The following is a 20,189-nucleotide window of genomic DNA, read 5'->3' as shown; positions in this document are numbered from 1 at the left end:
AAGAAAGAGGACATCATACTGATGGGATCCAAAGGTCAAAGAGAAGTTATTATCCCAGTACATGTATGTCACCATATACTACCCTGAGATTCATTTTCTTGTGGGCATTCACATTAAGTACAGAGAAACACAATATAACCAATGAAAAACTGCACACAACAAGGATGGACAAACAAACAAGACAATAAATTGTGCAAACACAAAAATTGAACAAATAAATACACAATAAATATTGAGAACAGGGGTTGCAGACCGTGAAAGTGAGTCCATAGATTGTGGAATCAGCTCAGAGTTGAAGTGAATGAAGTTATCAGCACTGCTTCAGGAGCTTGATGGATGAACTGCTTCTCAACCTGGTGGTGTGGGATCTAAGGCTCCTGTGCAGCAGTGAGAAGAGAGTATGAGCTGGACGGTAGGGGTCCTTAGTGATGAATGCTGCCTCCCAGTAGCTAGTGGAAGATAAAGGAACAGATATGTAGACAGATAATGGAAAAAGGTAAAGTAAACAGAGTTGCTGAAGTGGCTGATTCTAAATTCTGCAATAATAACTGCAACTTAATTAGCCCAAGAGGCTTAGACAAGGCAGAACTTGTTAGATACATCCAAGAAGGCTTCTTTGAACAATAGTACAGCTTGTTTAGGGGCTATATTAGACCTTATTTTGGGAAACAATCCTTGTCAGGTGATGGCAGTTTCAAAGGGAGCATATTTAAAGAATAGTGACTGTAACACCTTAAGTTTTAAAGTGGATGTAAATAATGATAAGTCTGGACCTTAGTGGGTGTGTTGGGGGATTATTGCTAAATTGGGGGAGGGCAAATTACAACTTTATTAGGAAGGAGTACGGAGAATAGATTTTGAAGCAGCTATTATTGAGCAAGTCCACATCTGTCATCTGTCATTGTTTAAAGGCCCGCTGATCAGAATTGAAGACTCACATGTGAGGAAGGAAGATATGGATGTCAATATTTACATACCTGGTTGATGAGGGATGTTTAAATTTATTTAAAATGGGAAAGCAAGCATTTAGGAAGATTTAGGAATCCTCAAGATAGTGCCTGCAAACAATGTGACCATTGGCGACATCCTGCAGACAGTTCATAGAACTACATCTTTCACTTCTTCTTTTAAATACGATTCTACTACTAAGCTGTGTGCAATTAGAACCCGTGATTTACATTTTGATGGTGTGTTCTTGGACCGATTGAGCATTCTGGCTCTTTGCCATCTCCGAGGAAGTTCAATGACGTCTGCAGGCCAGGAAGGCTGGAGACGGGGTGCAAGCCCATGATCAACTCTATTGCTTCTCTCCCATTGAGCCTTCAAGCAAGGTTGAAGTTGACAAGGATGAAAGTGGACAATGGGTGGTGTTCAGCACCATCCGCCTGCGTTTCACTGGTCTTCCTCTCCCTTTCACTAGTTGCTGTTGGAGAAAAATGTAGGAGTGTTGGGATCTTCATTGCAATGGTTGATCGGCAAGGCTGTGGATGCATTAGGGGGACTTTGAGGTTCATGTTGTGTGTGTGTTGCTGGATTCTGGTGACTCTTTTTTTTACTGCTTTTGATTGGGGCAATGGATGCAGACTGGGGCACCTTGGTGAAGATTGGCTTTATGGCCTGCAGTGGGCTAGTGGCACAGTTCTGAACTGGACTAAAATGAATACTGCTGGACTCAACGTTTGATGCTCTATGTGTTGATTGTTCTTTTTTTGCTGTTTGCACAATCTGTCCTTTTTTCACTTAGGGTGTTTGATGTTTTCTTGAATGGATTGCAGGGCGTATCTTTGTTCCATGGCTGCCAGTAGGAAGACAAATCTCAGGGCTGTATTCTGTATACATACTTTGATAGTAAATGTACTTTGAATCTTTGAAGACACTGTTTGCAATTTCTGACCCTCAGTTGAAGTCCAACCAACAGTACGGGGCACTCCAATAAGTACGAGTTTCACAAGTGCAGATCAACTATTTGACAGATAAGCTCTTTGTTCTTACATTAATTCAGCCTGATTTCTTTCATTCATACCCCTATAAAACAATTAAGCGCTATAATGGTCACTCTCCATTATCTCATAGCACACAACATTTCTTTGGACTTCCAAAAGAACATTAATATTACATACAAGTGCTAAGCCAGAATCCGAAAGAATTCATCAAGCTAACTTGATAGAATTCTCAATTAATGATGCCTGAGACGAAGAAAGAATCCAGTTATGGATATTCTACGGATATTAACAGACTTTCAGTGTTTACCTTGTATAGCCACTTCATAAACACTACCAACATGCTACAGGATCAGAAAGAGCTAAATTATCATTTCGATCTCCAGACATTCATTCAATGTTTTACAAAATTTAATATGACACACCCACCTTTTGAATGTCTGGTAGGTTATAGACACATAAAGCTCTTCCTTCTGTTTAAAACAAAGAAATACATGTCAATAACTCTTGGATGATTAAAACTAATATTTTCACATTTATTAAAATATGAGAAATGATACAAGTCCAATAATTAACCTCAAGATTCACATTAAAATATACATCCTCATTCCTTAGGGGATAGTATCAACAACTTGTTGACAATGCAAACAGGGTGAGTAAGATTTAAAAACACAACATTGTGATCAGGGATCCAAGAGTTAAATTACAATCAAGTGGGCACTTTATTTGTTTCACAGAAAAACGTTGCATGAGGCCAGCCACTCTAGGTTTATAAAATTCTCTCACACTTTAAGGCCCTCAATTAGCACATATAACATAATATATATGTCTCTTCCCAAAACAATATCGTCTTCACAAATCACAAGTTAATCAGTGGCTTGTTGGGTCTCAACATCCAACAAATTACAAGACAAGTATTGAAACAGAACAAAGCAAATTTCTGGCAGGAACCTTTAAAAATAAAAGCAGAGAGATAGTTGGAAATGTTTTCATCCCCCCTCCCCGCCCCCCCCCGTCAGTTTACCCTTATCTACACAAGAAGGGCCTGTCCTTGTATCATCACCCAATATGTATTTCCTCGTCTGTCGGCTATAATCTCACCCCCCACTGGAGGGGAAGACGAGTATGTCACAAACACTTTACCCCACTTGTAGAATTGAATCGGCTCTTTATCAATGCATTCAGTTGTGCCATCAAGAACAAAAGAACTAGGTTGTCCTGTCAGTAATAAAGAGCGGGTACCTCTTTCAGGGGGCAGTTGTTCAAATTATACAAAACATAGGGAAGGACAGGTAACCATTATTGGAAAATGTAAACGCATACATTGTATTTTCTATATTTACTATATATGTATTACAGTATTTACTCAACAGTATTTCAGTATTTACTCGAATGCACACATTATATTTTCTATATTTACTATGTAACCACTGCTAGCTGAATAGAGGGTATTCACTATGTAGCCATGACTTTTGACCTAATCACTATTAATTCATGAAGAGAACTAGAATGAAACCAAGTAGAAAGATAACGGTGGCGAGTAAGGTAATGAAATATGTGGCAGTATGTCAAAATAAGACTAATTAAGAAATAACTGTGGTTAGGGATGAGGGGACACCTGGTCTAAAATGTAAACTAGGACATAATTAAATTGGGGAGTAAAACAATAGTGGAAAGTCGAGAGTGGGTATATTGATGATATGTAATCACAGGCCGACTGGATATGATGATGTAGCTAAGATAGGAAATTGCTATAAAAAGTGCTGTATATAAGCCTCGGGGGGCAGACAGCGACTAGCTTTCTGATTGTCTCAGCTTTGATTTGCAAGTTAAAGTTTAAAACTTCTTGAAGGATTTTCTGCGTCTCTTTGTCGTTTGTGAGAAATGAGAAACCACGACACCATTCAGATAAGGTATGGAAGACCCACCATGCACTGTTGAAGATAGGATATGCTTGTATCCTGGAATCTGAAAAATGCGAACCATTATTGAATTGAATTTCAAGGAGTTTGCCATATGCGGAAACAAGATGTTCTAATCCCCAAAGGGTACCATCCCGATTAGCTTTAACAGTAGGGGTTGCCATTAAAAAAACAGTATAAGTGTCCACCTTAGTAAGGAGATACCAGAATCACTTCTGTAAAAGAAGGGGACCAATATAAAACCATAAGATCATATGACATAGGAGTAGAATTAGGCCATCTGGCCCGTCGAGTCTGCTCCGCCATTCAATCGTGGCTGATCTTTTTTTTTTAATCTCCTCCTCAACCCTGTTTCCGGTCTTCTCCCCTAACCTTTGATGCCATGTCCAGTCAAGAGCCTATCATTCTTTTCCTTAGATATACCCAACGACCTGGCCTCCACAGCCTCCTGTGGTAACAAATTCCACAAATTCACCACCTATGACTAAAGAATCTCTGTTTTGAAAGGGTGCCTCTCTATCCTGAAGCTGTGCCCTCTTGTCCTAGACTCTCCCACTGTGGGAAACATCCTGTCCACATCTACTCTGTCAAGGCCTTTCAACATTCGAAAGGTTTCAATGAGATCCCCCTTCATCCTTCTGAATTCCAGCAAGTACAGACCCAGAGCCATCAAATGTGCCTCGTATGATAACTCTTTCATTCCTGAAATCATCGTTGTGAACCTCCTCTGGACCATCTCCAATGCCAGCACATCTTTTCTAAGATGAGGGGCTCAAAACCGTTCACAATGCTCAAGGTGAGGCCTCACCAATGCCTTATAAAGCCTCAGCATCCCATCCTTGTTCTTGTATTCTAGACCTCTTGAAATTTAGATTATTTAGATTATGAAGACACACAGTCCTCTTTTATTGTCATTTAGTAATGCATGTATTAAGAAATGATACAATATTTCCTCCGGTGTGATATCACAAAACACAGGACAGACCAAGACCGAAAAAAACTAACAAAACCACATAATTATAACATATAGTTATAACAGTGCAACAATACCATAACTTGATGAAGAAGTCCATGAGCACAGTAAAAGTTCAAAGTCTCTCAAATGTCCCACATCTCACGCAGATGGGAGAAGGAAGAAAAACTCTCCCTGCCATACCTGACCACGGTCTGACTCTGATTCATCCAAAAACTTCGAGCCTCCGATCAGCTCTCCGACACCAAGTACTGAGCACCATCTCTATCCGAACGATTTGACCTCCATCTCGGTTGCCAACAGCAGGCAAAGCCGTGGATTTTGAGGCCTTCCCTCCGAAAAGTTCCCAACCGCGCAGTAACGACAGCAGCGAACGAGCGTCTCAGAAATTTTTCCAGATGTTCCTCTGTGCTTTCACATCCATCTCCATCAAATCAGAAATGCTAATATGGCATTTGCCTTCCTCTGCATCAACTCAACCTGCAAGTTAACCTTCAGGGCGTTCTGCACAAGCACTCCCAAGTCCCTCTGCATCTCAGATTACTGGATTTTCTCCCCATTTAGAAAATAGTCCGCACATTTATTTCTACTACCAAAGTGCATGACCATACATTTTCCAACATTGTATTTCATTTGCCACTTTCTTGCCCATTCTCCTAATCTGTCTAAGTCCTTCTGCATCCTACTTGTTTCCTCAACACTGCCTGCCCCTCCATCAATCTTCGTATTATCTGAAAACTTGGCAAGAAAGCCATCTATTCCATCATCTCAATAATTTATATACAGCTTAAAAAGTAGTGCTGCCCCTGCGGAACACCATTAGTCAGTGGCAATCAAACAGAAAAGGATCCTTTTATTCCCACTTGCGGCCTCTTACCAATCAGCCAATGCTCTAACCTTATTAGTAACTTTCCTGTAATACCATGGGCTCTTAACTTGGTAAGCACCTCATGTGTGGTACTTTATCAAAGGCCTTCTGAAAGTCCAAATATGCAACATCCACTGCATCCCCTTTATCTGTTCTACTTGTAATCTCCTCAAAGAATTCCAACAGGTTCATCAGGCAGGTTTTTCCCTGAAGGAAATCATGCTGACTTTGTACTATCTTGTCCTGTGTCACCAAATACTCCATCACCTCATCCTTAACAATTGACTCTAACATCTTCCCAACCACTGAGGTCAGGCTAACTGGTCTATAATTTCCTTTCTGCTGCCTTCCTCCTTTCTTAAAGAGTGGAGTAACATTTGCAATTTTCCAGTCCTCTGGCACCATGCCAGAGTTCAATGATTTTTGAAAGATTATTTCTAATGCCACCACAACCTCTAACACTACCTCTTTCAGAACCCTAGGGTGCAATTCCTCTGGTCTGGGTGACCTATGTACCTTTAGGTCTTTGGCTTTTTAAGCACCTTGTCTCTTGTAACAGTAACTGCACCCACTTCCTTCACACACTACAAAATCAGGCATACTGCTCGTGTCTTCCACAGTGAGGACTGTCACAAAATACTCATTTAGTGCATAAGCCATCTCCTTGTCCCCTGTTATTAAGTTCCCCACCTCATTTTCTAGCAGTGCTATATCCACTATCATTTCTCTTTTATTTTTAACATGCTTGAAAAAACTTTTACTATCCACTTTCATATTTCATCATTTTCCTTCTAATATTTTTTTGGTTGCTCTCTGTAGATTTTTAAAAACTTCCCAATCCTCTATCTTCCCACTAATTTTTGCTTTGTTGTGTGCCTTTTCTTTTGCTTTTACAATAGCTTTGACTTCCCTTGTCAGCCATGATTGTACTATTTTACCATTTGAGTATTTCTTCATTTTTGGAATACACATGTCCTGTACCTTCCTCATTTTCCCCAGAAACGCATGCCATTGCTGCTCTGCAGTAAATACAGTAAACCATTTGCTAAATCAGAACAGGGGCACTCCCACGGTACCTCGTCCATATTCATTCAGTGGTCCTTAATTTATGAACATTGCCCACAATTCCCCACAGCTGCACAAGCTATATCAGTTGAAAAGAACAATCCCAGCTGCCTAGACCACTCCACCATTCCCTGCACCACCAAATAACAAGAATTCTCAAGGGCCTACCAAGCAAGTGGCAATAACAATATTTGCTGGATATCTTCATGTCAACACAAGCGAGTTTGTCAGCAATATTTTTAAATCTTGCCATTAGCAAGTCATCTTTCAAATGGGCATTGACATGGGTAAACAGTATTGGTAACATGGGATGATCAGTTCCAAATGTCCTTCCATAACTCCGCTCCCCATAAGGTTCATACCTTAACAGTATAAGCCTGCTGATTCCACTGGGGCAACGAGACAGCAAGTCCATTAGCAAAAGCCCAAGAATCGGTATAAATATGGCTTCCTTCGATTTCATGCATAATAACAGTCTGCACCCCTACAAGCTGTGCATATTGACTCAAACCATCAGAGCCTTCCTTCAGAACGTGTTAGGTGAAAGAGCTGAAGGAAGCAGCCTTCCAGCAATGACGACCATTCTTCTGTATCGCAGAGCTGTTGGTGTTGCTGCTGAGCAGGAGTCAGAAGATCAATGGGAACACCCCATGCAACAGGCAAGACTTCGGCTGGAGTAGCTTCAGGTCTGGGTGACTATCCTGAGGGAATTCAGCAAGCAGTTCATATATTTTACTAATTCCTTCTTGTCTCTGTGATGCTTGCTCAGAAATATATCACTTACACATGACAAATAAACTCTTGTGCACACCCTTCCTTATGGGTATGTGCATCAAAGGGCAATTCCCTTCTATTTATTATTGTCTGACCACCAACGGGTAATAGATAGCTATGGCCTCAGGTCTCCCTTCAGGACACGGAAATATGAGTTGCCATAGCAACAGCTGTGGTCCTGGAGCCCTGGCCATACACCTATGTGATAGGCTGAGAAATTTGCCATCGATGGTCCAATTCACCCAAGTCCAGATATATCCAGGGAACATTCTGCTTTTTCAGACTAACATTACATTCCAGTGACTGGTCCCTTTGTCTGGCCTATGGAATTCAACTCACCTGGGTCACAATGCTCACTGTATAACACGTAAAGAACACTAGTAGGTGCACCATCTACTAAGATGGGACGGGGGGCCCTTTGATACTGTTGAGGCACAGTCATCGGTTGCGTTGGGGCATTCTTAGTTCCATTCTTCCTGTGCTCTGTAACAGTTTGACCCACAGCTGTTCCTAACAGAGCCAACAAGCTGCCTCTCCACCATGAGGGCACCCATTCCATCAATCGGGTGTGCATACCAAGAGAAAAGGGGCAGCTTCAGGGTCATGAAAGGCATTATTATTATAAATGGCAAATTGTGTTGCCATCTCACGGAGGTGTGAAATAACATCTGGGGGGTTTTCCAGGAATGGGGAGACACATCCCAATCCAAAGGGGAAGGGTAGCAAACATGGACAGCTGTATGACCACTGTGCACAGGGAGTGTTCAGCTCCGTCAGCTTGACCAGCCCACAGTTCCACCAGGATCAATGGGCCCACGGTTAATGACTCTAACTGAATCAGTTCCTACACATTAAAAGCAGTTGGGAGGCTCCTAGATCCCATAGGCAGCCGAGCCAACTGGGCAAAGATTTCCCTGGTTGCTGACACAGCCTTTGGGCTAAATCCTCTACCTTAGTGGTAGGGTAGTTATCGATGGTGGTCTCAGTGGTGATAGGGACAGCTGCTGCAGTTTGATCTTATTCATCAGCATTCTGCAATCCCCTTTGACTTCTACATGTCAAAGGGGGCGTGTTGCCATTACATTATTTCCATCCTCATCAGAATCAGCATCAATACTTTTTATAAGTGTGGTTATGGTTTCTGATTCCATAATCCTTCCAGCCAACAAGGTCAATAACATCATTGTCCTATAGGAGAAAACCTTTTTTCAGCTGATCTCCACATCTTTGACTGATTATCTTAACTCTATGCCCTTGGTTACTAACTTAAATTTAAGAAGAAATGACTCCTTCCATTCTGTGTCCGTGCGGCTTTCAGGAATATTACCAGAAATAACCAGGCCCTGCTATTTACAGATTTGCCAAGAGTTTAATTTCATCTCTCATTGTTAATTTTAACCAATTACTGCTGATGAACTATCAACTGCAATCTTATTGTTGAAGGAATGTGCCAGCTATCTCTTCCCTCTTGTTTTACTTCCCCAATATTCATTTTAGCCAAGAATGTTAAGCTCATTGCTTTCCATACTCTTTCACTTAAATGTCCCCATTTTCAAAGAAGTTTGTCCTTCCTCAGAACTGACGATCCAACTTTCCCAGAATCACCAGCCCTGCAAGTATTTGTTGCTCTCTTGGTGGGAAATATCATCTCTTTATAGGGTAGGGCATCTCTAAATGGATGGTGCTCACATTATGATGTTAACTATGTTTTATTACAAGTTCCTTCCTTTGGGGAGAAAATGAAGAGGGAAGGAAATTTTAGTGTGCTGACTCCACAGCTCATGTATCTTATCCCATCTCATGGTCTGTCCTTACCTAATAAATCTTCTTCACACTTTGTACATTCTCCCTACTCATTGCCTCTGTGGTACACATTTAATCACATGTGTTCATTTTTTTTATTGGCTAACTGTACCATTCTAATAATTCCCACAACACAAAATACTGGAGGAACTCAGCAGGCCAGGCAGCATCTATGGAAAAGAATAAAAATTCAACATTTCAGGCCAAGTCCCTTCATCAGGGCTGAGTGGTAAGGGAGTTGGCAAATTGATCTTGCTCACTTGGTCAAGGTGAGTGCAATAATCTTTAAAAACTGTCTGATGATTCCTGAACTACGATGAACAATGGATGAGCACACTGATGTGTCCAATTCTTTCATTAAATGTAGAACAATTTTAATCTTTGCTTTGGGATTACAAAGTTATATTGCATGGTTCAGCACATGGTAAATAACCTAGCATATCTAGCATCATACCTGGTGAGTTGGCAATTATGGGCTTGGGTACCAAAGAGCCTGCACATATACAAAATCAGAATTAATAATGGATAACAATGGGCAAATATCTAAACTCTTTCAGTGCCTCTTCCTTGAATTGTACTGTTGGTTCTTCTGCCTATTTACGCCCTAAATGCCCCCCCCCCATACAAACAATGATTTTTAGCAATTCTCAATACAGAATTCAGAGAGAACTAAATTAGTCAACAAATCCTTAATCTTGATCTGATGTGGTAAGGGTATGAGACCCTCAATCTATTTCATACATCCAAACAGACCTTAGCTTTTCTGGCATCATTGGGGGTACAGTGCAGTATTCAAAGCTATCTACATCACATGGTATGACATCTAATATTGGAAGGCTCTGGCAGTTGGGGGTAAGGGAGTTAGGACAACAGATACCGAAATAATCATACAATAGTTCAAAAGTAAAGGATACAGGTGATAGGGTAGTTCACATGAGAAGGCTGAACCAATAGTATCAAATGTCTCAGCACATTTTCCAAAATGCCAGAAGGCCTTCAGAGATGTCAAGAAGTACATGGAAGTCCTTACCAAAGCGTTTACTGTTGTGTAGCCTCTATTCTTGTCTCCATTTCAACAGGCACAAACAATCCATGGTACGTCAGCTGAATCTGGAAATCCAAGCACCACACACAAAATGCTGAAGGAACTCAGCAGGCCAGGTGGCATCTACAGAAAAGAGTAAACAGTTAACGTTTTGGGCTGAGACCCTTCATTAGGACTGGATGAAGGGTCTCGGCCCAAGATGTTTACTCCTTTCCATAGGTGCTGCCTGGCCTGCTGAGTTCCTCCAGCATTTTGTGTGTGTTGCACAGTTCATCAGAAAAGGATTCTGTCTCTGTGGCGACATGTGGAATTCAGAGGAATTCCATATGCTTTTAAAGAAAGCTCACTCCACCCGCATATAGCAGCTGGGTGTCTGTTACTGGATCGACTGGCATGGTACCACAGGTACTAATGCCAATGGAAGAGTGTTGCATTCACCAGATTGCAGGCCTGTCTAATGCTCTGGTCTGGGAGAGTGCCAATGGTTCTTTGAATCTGTCATCTGTCAGGATGATGCAGCTTGTATTCTCATCACTTGCACTGCCAAACAGCACAACTTATGAAGAAGGAACAATTCTCAGATGATCTACTTAGTCTCATAGCTATTAGTGGTTGATATTCACAGCCATCTATTGCCTCCTTTATTGGAAAGCAGCAGTATTTCACAATGTATGTGAAACCACAGTGGGATCATAATTAGAAATACGTTATCTAAAGTAAACTTGCAAAGCTGTCAATGAAGGGAAAGGCAAGTATAAATAATCACAATCAGAATTGTGAAATGCATAATGTTCTGTTGCTTTAAATGTTACCTGTTTTAATGTATGGAACTGCAAATTATGCAAATGATTAGCTGCAAGAGTAAAGAAATGCCTATTAAAGGGAGGAATGACAGGTGCTAGTGTTATATTTCTGTGCATGATCTTTCCCATCTAATTCTAGAGCTGTGTTTGACCCTGAATGAAGAAAGGTAATGACCTTCCTGGGATTATGTTGGAATCAACATGATGTACTGACTAGTCCCTTTCTAAATCTACTGTAGGATTTGGGCTGAGAGGCAAATTATGTCATAGCACGGAAATACAGAATTTGCAATGAGAAATATAACTTCTTCCTGACTGCTATATTACCTAGAGTGCAATTTGTGCTCAAACACCTAGCCAAGTGACAGATTATTATAGGTTTTAAAGTTGCTAATGGTACAGAGCTTGCATTGTGATTGTACTCAATCATATCAAATTCCTCGCTTTCTGAAGCATTGGGACATTACACGAGGTCATATTAAATTATACCTATGAGTGCATACTATGTTGGAATATGTTTTGACCAGCACAACATGATGCTACTAGCAAAGCAAAGAATATCAATATTGCCAGACAGTAAAGAGAAAAGATGCAGCCTGTATAATGTATACATAGTTAATGAGTGTTGCAAAAGCCCCTTGGAATTGATTTGAGGCACAATAACGCCATTGAAGGTCCAGGGTGATTCAAGCATGTCTATTAATAAGGTGACCAATGAATCTCTTGTAGATAAACTGGAAAATTACAGAAGCTTACGTGATAGATTGGTGCTTATGTTGACCATTCCCCATATGACCTATTAAGAAAAGCCATGTCAAAGAATATGGGAAGAGTAGATTACATGAGAAGAGTGAGCTGTGGTGGGCGAAGTGCTTTGCAATCCACTAGCAGAATATAATTGTCATGCAAAACAGCTCTTAAATGTATTTCAACATTTGTGAGGCAGTCAGGAAAGAGCAATATTATTGCAGACTGGTAACTATGGGGAATGGAGTAGAACAAAATGTGTACAAAAGTGCTTTTTGTGTGCCGCTAAGTGCCTATTAATTTATCATGAAGGGGTACTAATTCTGCAACAGAGTAATATGGAGGGATGGTGAATGAATGTACCACGGGAGCATTAACATCATGTCTTTTGTTATACTGTATAATCTCTGCCAATTTACAACCTAGATCATTCACTTTTGTTCTCCCCACCCTTCCTTGTTTTGTACCTTAAAATGGGAAGTATGTTATTTTAGTTATTTTTAACACAGATTTCTACATTTCTAATTTTATTTAATCGGTAGTGTAAATTGGTGCCAAAGTAGTGAAGAATTGAAAATATTCACCTTTTAAAAAGAAGCAGGTTAGTTATAAAATCAGTAACAACAACTTTCACTCTTTTAGTACATATTGTAGCAATAAACCGATTCTGACCGGAACTACAGATCAGTTAGTTTAATTCAGATTAACAACTGTTAGATACATGAGAGTATTGGTTTATTATTGTCATGCGTAGTTTTTGTTTTGTATGCTATGTAACTCTTGGTTCAGCTAGCGGCTTAATCTACAGGATGATAGCTCCTCAGCCTGGCCAAATATAAGAAATCTCATCTGGGTGGATGCTGCGTGATGTGTCCCTGTTACAAATCAGTACCACGAAACAACAAACAGTACACAATATGTGATTAAACGATTGAGCATTATAATTCTTAATTTGACTATATGGTTAGTAAAGAAACAAAAAAAGAAAAGGGCCCATTCTCATGAAAGGCTCTAATTTGCAAATGTTGGAGATCACTGATAAGGCCATCCGTCCACCATCGACCTCGTCCGATCGTCGTTGACCTTCGGACCCTTGCTCCAAATCCACTCCGTCTGGTGGTCTACCAACTCTCTCCATTTGTGTCTTCTCTCCTCATCCCCCACCCCCCCCCAGCAAAAGACCACAAAATTGCTACTTCCAGACACACAAGAAAGAACAACATCCGCTCATTGGCTAACATGTCCTGTTATCTCTCGTCATAACCCAATCATTGCTGCTTCAGAGAAACCATTACCTTAGTAGTGGAACATTACAGAGAGGCCATTACATTAGCAGTGAAACTTTCCAGCGTGTTATACTCTCCTCTCACCAAATTTAGTCATGTCATGTCCTCATGATGCCGAGATAATTCACCAAACCCTTCCTGCAAAACAAAAAGTCCAATCCAGGTGCACAGGCAATGACATAGCTCCCCAAAATGGTTGGGGTCACACTCTGCTCCCCTGGTGCTATGTAGGCCAGCTTATCCAGTGGTCTCCTAATTCTCTGAGACCTCTGCACTCCTTCACCTAACTCTTCAGGTTTAGACACTACTGGGGATACTTCCAGTCTACCTGGTGAGGCCTTCCACGATCTATCACTCATGCCCACCTGTAACTCGGACCGCTTTTCTCATTGCTAAGCCTCACTTCGTCTCCTGCAGAGTCCCGCTGCAACCCAGGCTGTCCACAGATAGACTCGCCCATTTCACCTGACTCAGTGGGAGAAGGGCCGGGAGTCTCCTCCTTAACCAATGGGGAGTTAGCGAAAGGTGGCATATACCACACATCCAAGTCCTCAACCTCTGAATCAGTATCCCTCTCAGGGGTGGGGGCCAGCCTAACCTCCCCTGCTGTGGGCCCTGCAGTTACCCCACGTTTCCGCAGAGTCCTCTTATTAGGTGTAGGCTAGATGGTTCCAATGGAGAATCTTGACAGGCCCATTCCCAACCTCTGGTTTCATCCAGAAAACTGTAGGTTTGGCATCTGACTGTCCACCACATAGGGCATAGCCGCCCAGCAGTCAGCCAACTTATGCTTTCCAATATCCAAAATTCCTTGTGAGGACTCGGTCTCCCAGCAGGAGTTGGGTGAACCTTACCTTTTGATCATACCTCCTCTTATTTCCTTGATTCTGCTTGGCAGCTGCGACCCCGATCACAAGCCCTTTTCAGCTCTCTTCTCATATCAGAAACATACTTCAGATAAGTCTTCGGGGGTAAGCCACTCTTGTCAGTCCCAAAACAAAGGTCAATGGACAACCTTGCCTCGTGCCCAAACATCAGATAATATGGTGAATACCCAGTAGCTTCATTTTGTGTACAGTTGTAACTGTGGACCAGATGCCCAATATGTTGACTCTACTTGCTCTTCTTACTGACCTCCAGGGTCCCGAGCATGTCTAGCAAGGTCTGATTAAACCTCTCAGGCTGGGGATCACCCTGCGGGTGATAGGGCGTGGACCTCGACTTCTCAACTCCAAGCATGTCCAGTAACTCATAGATGAGTTTGCTCTCAAAATCCTGTCCCTGGTCACTATGAATCTGCCTGGGAAGGCCATAATAGATGAAATACTTCTCCCATAACACTTTTGCCACTGTAGTCACCCTCTGGTCCTTAGTAAGAAAAACCTGAGCATATCTGGTGTAGTGGTCCATGATGACTAAGACATTCGCCATGTTGTTGGCATCAGGTTCTATTGACAGAAAATCCATACATACCAGGTCCAGAGGCCCTGCACTCTGCAAGTGGGACAAGGGAGCTGCCCATGTAGGCAGTGTCTTCTGCCGTATACATCCAATGCATGACTTGCAGTATCCTTTGGCCTCTGATTTCATCGGGGGCCAGTAACACCGGTCTCTGAGCAATCCATAGGTCTGTTCCACCCCCAAGTGTCCAGAATCATCACAAAGTGACTTCAACTCAATCCTCTGATACTTCTCGGATAAAACCAGCAGGCTAGGCCGAGGTCGATCCGGGGGTGATGTGGCCTGGTATACAATCTTGTTCTTCAACTCCACCCAAGGCCATTCCTGAAGTAATGGAGGCACCGACGCGTGTTTCGTCTTCTCCACCTGAGCCATGTCTCCCTTTTCAACCGTGGACCACATGGTACCAATGCCCGAATCATCTCGCTCAGCAGCTGCCACTTCCCCAGAACTCAATTCCGGCAGCTGATTTGTCTTCAGAGCAGTCAGGTTACAGTAAACTTGGGGGATGGCGTCATCAGAAGCTCCCAACTGATCCATCGCTTGACAGAGAAACCATTACTTTAGCAGTGGAATATTGCAGAGAAGCCATTGCATTAGCAGTGAAACCTTACAGTGTGTTAGATAGATAATACCATGCATGATTACACTGAGATTGTTAAAAGAAAACAGAATGCAGAGCATAGTGCAACACACACACAAAGTACTGGAGGAACTCAGCAGGTCAGGCAGCATCTATGGAACCATCAATGTTTCAGGCTGAGACCCTTCAAAAGGACTGGACAGGAAGGAGGCAGATGCCAGAAAAAGAAGTTGGGGAAGAGGAAGAAAGACAAGCTAGAAGGTGATAGGTGAAACCAGGTAGGTGGGGGAGCAATTATGAAGGAAGAAGCTCAAGATGATAGATAGAAAAGGCAAAGGGCTGGAGAAGAAGGAATCTGATGGGAGAGGAGAGAGGACAATAGGAGAAAAGGACGGAGGAGGGGCACCTGGAGGAAGGCAGAATATATTGTTGCAGTTACTGAGAAAGTGAAGGTAGACAAACAATGTTCAAGGCCTACTGCAAGATGGAGATCAAGAGTTTATCTTTTAGCTTCTGAGAGGTCTATTCAAGTGTTTAATAGTAATCAGTTAAAAGCAGTAATGAGCTAATTGGTATGTGCTGTCAAGTTTTTTTTGCACTTTCTGCCCAATGGGAGAGGGGAGAAGAGAGAATGACCGGGGTGGGAGGGATCATCGATTATGTTAGCTTCATTCCTGAGACAGCTGGGTGTAGGTGGAGTCATTGAAGGAGATAATGGTTTGCATGTTGGATGAAGTTATTTGGCATTGAAATAAAATGAAAACAATAGTGTTAACAGAGAATAATGCTTCTTTGTTGAAGTAAAGGATGACAGCGTTGTGGCTGATATTGTTTTGTTGGTCTACTAGCCTTGTTTGTAAAATGAAGTCCATGGTGTTATATGGATAGTCACTTGTTGCATGAATAGAAACCTGACTAAAGATCATAAAGCAATGTATTACAATTTCAGACTGAAGGGAAATGTGCATGTAAATCCCAAGGGGACAGTTTACAGTCCTGTTAGGAGTTGAACTTGGTAAAACAGGACTTTTTTAAATTTATAGACTACACATAACTCCAGTCATGGTAAAGAGCAATTAGTCTTGTAAAATATTTCACTCGGGAAAACATAAGTTTGATGAAAATGGATGACTATGAAATAATTTATTTGAGTGGGGGAAGAAAAGGAAAAGGAAATTAAATGAAGTGCTACAATTTCAGATAATGAGTATTTCAAGCAGTTTAATTCCTCTTGCTGTAATTTTAGATAATTATTCAGCATTCATACCTCTCCTGAACATTCGTTACTGTGCAACATCATCTCTTTGTCATGTAAGCTCTCCCAATCCTGCAAATTGCAACATTCTCATTGTTCTTTCCTCCCCATCCCTTGGAGCCTTAGAAATATTTTATCTCCATCTATATCATTTCGATAATAGGTCATCAGTCTGAAATATTAACTTAATATTTTCTCCAATAGAGTTGCCTAACCTATTGAATATTTCTTGGGCTTTGTACTTACTATATACATCCAGAACTTTCCAGAATAATACTTTATGTAACCACTAGAAGCATATTAAACTGTTACACGTATAAAGACTAAATATGCCTCACTACAGGAAGGATGTGGAAGCCATAGAGAGGGTGCAGAGGAGATTTGCAAGGATGTTATCTGGATTGGGGAGCATGCCTTATGAAAATAGGAGCGGTGGAGGATGAGAGGTGACCTGATAGAGGTGGATAAGATGATGAGAGGCATTGATTGTGTGGATAGTCAGAGGCTTTTTCCCAGGGCTGAAATGGTTGCCACAAGAGGACACAGGTTTAAGGTGCTGGGGAGTAGGTACAGAGGAGATGTCAGGGGTAAGTTTTTTACTCAGAGACTGGTGAGTACGTGAAATGGGCTGCTGGCAATGGTGGTGGAGGCAGATACAATAGGGTCTTTTAAGAGACTTTTGGATAGGTACATGGAGCTTCGAAAAATAGAGGGCTATAGGTAAGCCTAGAAATTTCTAAGGTAGGGACATGTTCAGCACAACTTTGAGGGCCGAAGGGCCTGTATTGCGCTGTAGGTTTTCTATGTTCCTATGTTTCTATAAAATACAAGCAGATAATTAATTGTCAAGCTCCAGAGAAATGACATTTAAACAAAGAAGAAACGTAAACGAAAAATGCTCTGTTTCCCTTCCCACAAATATAGTTTGCTGCCGTTTCCATAATTTTCTGGAATTGTTATAGATTTCCTGTAGTGGCAACCATTTTTTCATTCTACCTATCCATACCCCCTGTCTCCCCTCCCACAAGTAAGGAGTCTAATTTTACTGACACTAACAATTTAACAGTTTAGGTTCCAAAGGTTTATTTGGCATCATAGAACTGGAGAAGTCTTATAAAGTTGCCATCACCATCACAAATTTCTATTCAACCAGCTGCTAAGTTATTTACGTTGAATTAAGTGTGGGCTGTTACAGGATATCAAAGCATAATCTTGTCCCAAATCATTGCACAGAAGTGGCACTAAACATAATGTTAAAAATGTTAGCATTGTTATGACTACATAGTTCAAAATTTCACACCTTTGGAAGGTAGTAGAAGGAGTGGGTGGGGAAATGGGAGTTGTGGCATCAGTAGGACAGGGATTGAATGGAGAGAACATGGAGGAGAGGTTAGCAAGAGACTGGAAAACCAAGGAGAAATGAGACACCAAAAGTCCTTCATATATAATAATGTTTTCTGCACTCTTTTTTGGTACACAATCTACAATGTTCCTTATTCATTATCAGTAATATCACAGCACTAAGGGAATCACCAAATGTTACCTAGTTCCATCGCATATCTGATCATTGAAAGCATGTTGTCAGTTTTTGAGCTCCAAATCTCAGTTAAACCACCAAAGCTCTTCGCAGTTGCATGAACTTTTGTCATGCTAGAGAAAAATAAACTATGCAGAAGTCTTTTCTACATAATTGCTGAAACTTTATTTAGTAGCACGACATCAAAAATGGACTGTGCTATTAAAAGCAGATTTAATCTGATACAGATCAATATGAACACATTTCTAGTGTTTGGTACTACTGGAAAATTAACTCTTGCCTTTTTGGTAGGATTTTCATTGTCCCTAACATTTTTCCCTTCTTCAACTTTCTTAAATAGCATCAATAGTAATGTATATTTCAGTCCTGATCTTTCACCTTACTAAGCTGAAAAGCAACAGTACTTACTCAATCACAGAAAACATCTACAGTATCTCTATAAACGTTTGCTGGCTAAAGGGCAAATTCTCCAGCTGCATTCTTCGCCTGCAATGAGATCTGTAACCTCCTGTGATCTCAAATGTAACATTACTTGGTTGTCTGCATTTTTCTTCTGCATTTGTGTGTGGAGGTTTAGGCCACTCTCACTTTCCAGGCCTTAGGGTTTCTCCAGGCTGCTGCTGCTAATCTCTGCCATTCCTGACTGTTTACAGCTCACTGTTATATTAGGGAGCTCATTCAAAGATCTTCCTCAAAGAGAACTCCTAGAAATTGATAGAATATACATCACAAAGTTCCCTAAGCTGGAGAACTTCATAGGCTACGTCAATGAGATAGTATGCTTTAGAGAGATGCCTCTGAAATCCCCCGGTATATGCAGAATATACAGCTGTAGCCTTGGAGGGTCTACATGGTCCCACACAGAAAACATGTCTTCTCTGAGCATCGTTCTTCATCAGTTGAAGTCTTTCTGATTTTCTGGAAATGTTCTGCCGTCCATTTATTTAAGCAACCTTTCATAGGTGCTGCTCATAAGGAAGGAAGGAAATTGCCTTTTAAACTCACGAGAGAACATAGGCCATCAGCTTTTTGTTGTTGATGTTTCTGTAGCAGGGAATTTCTTTTTTATGGGCTAGCTCGACGCTCAACCCAGCACGGATGGAAAGCATGTCAGGGGAGCTGGCTGGGTTTGAACTCGGGAGCCTTCACTCCGAAATCTGGCACTGATGCCACTACGCCACCAGCTGGCTAGGTACTACTTGTATGTACTTTTGAAACCTGGCTACAGGAGAGAACAACTGTGAAACTAAATAGGAACAGCTCTAAGAATTTGCAAAGTACCCCATTCAGATTTTGACACTGCTGCATGGCAGAGACCACCATTTTGGGGGTGAAAAGTAGGTGAACTAAAATGAGAACTGGTCTTCAGGAAATGAGGCCTGTACATGATTTACTTTCCAATGGATACTTTGTATCTAGAGATTTGTTTTGTCAATTAACTTTCTTGGTAATTGTATATTTTGTGGAGGCCCCCCTCAATACTGTAGCAAAAGCAGTATATTTTGGGTGTTTGCAGTTTGTACTAGTCAGATCAGGCCCTCTAGGCCTGAGTCGATGTTGCAGTAGTAGAAGTAGCAGTTTGTACTCAGAAGCCTTTGGAACAGACAGAGTGTTGGATATTCAAAGGGGTTCTGCTCGTTGGGATATGCTGCCATTGCAAATAGGTAATTCCATAAATTTACCTGACTATATTCCAAATAGTAGAATTAAGTAGGTGATTATAGCAATTGAAACTGTAGTTAATTGTTTGTTGTTATTTTTGTGTTGAAGAAATATAAAACATTGTATCAGGAGAGTGAGATCTCCTGGACACACTCTCTCTCTTCCTCTCTCTCTCTCAGAGGTTTCTTCTGTGAATAGCTATTTTTATATTTCCCAGTAACACCTTCTGTGTGGCTCAGTTTTAGTCTGTCCCAGCACCACATTGCAAAGGAAAGCCTGATAATATAGTTCCATTACATTCAACTGAAGAACTCTTCCTTTACTTTAACACATAGCATTAGGTTGACCCAGACTGCTGTTCTAATTTCATTAAGAGGCTGCAAGTCAATTTCTCAGCTTCTGACTCAAAACTATTGGCTTGATGAATCCTATAGAAAGTGCCACAGTTATCTTAGCTTTATTTAT

The 20,189-nt window shown here is 41.3% G+C and overlaps 1 long non-coding RNA gene across 1 annotated transcript; it reads right to left on the bottom strand.

The window, feature by feature from the left end:
• Positions 1-253: 253 nt before the first annotated feature.
• LOC134336675 (uncharacterized) lies at positions 254-10,549 on the bottom strand. Its single transcript, XR_010015847.1, has 3 exons — positions 10,376-10,549; positions 2,370-2,413; positions 254-449 (listed from the first exon to the last, which is right to left on the bottom strand). It is a non-coding gene; the product is annotated as an uncharacterized LOC134336675 (long non-coding RNA).
• Between the last annotated feature and the right edge of the window lie 9,640 nt (positions 10,550-20,189).

This window comes from Mobula hypostoma, chromosome 2 (genome assembly GCF_963921235.1).
Source record: "Mobula hypostoma chromosome 2, sMobHyp1.1, whole genome shotgun sequence".
Lineage (NCBI taxonomy): Eukaryota > Metazoa > Chordata > Chondrichthyes > Myliobatiformes > Myliobatidae > Mobula > Mobula hypostoma.
Note: the sequence above shows the minus strand (reverse complement) of the source record. Positions and strands in the feature narration are given on the sequence as shown.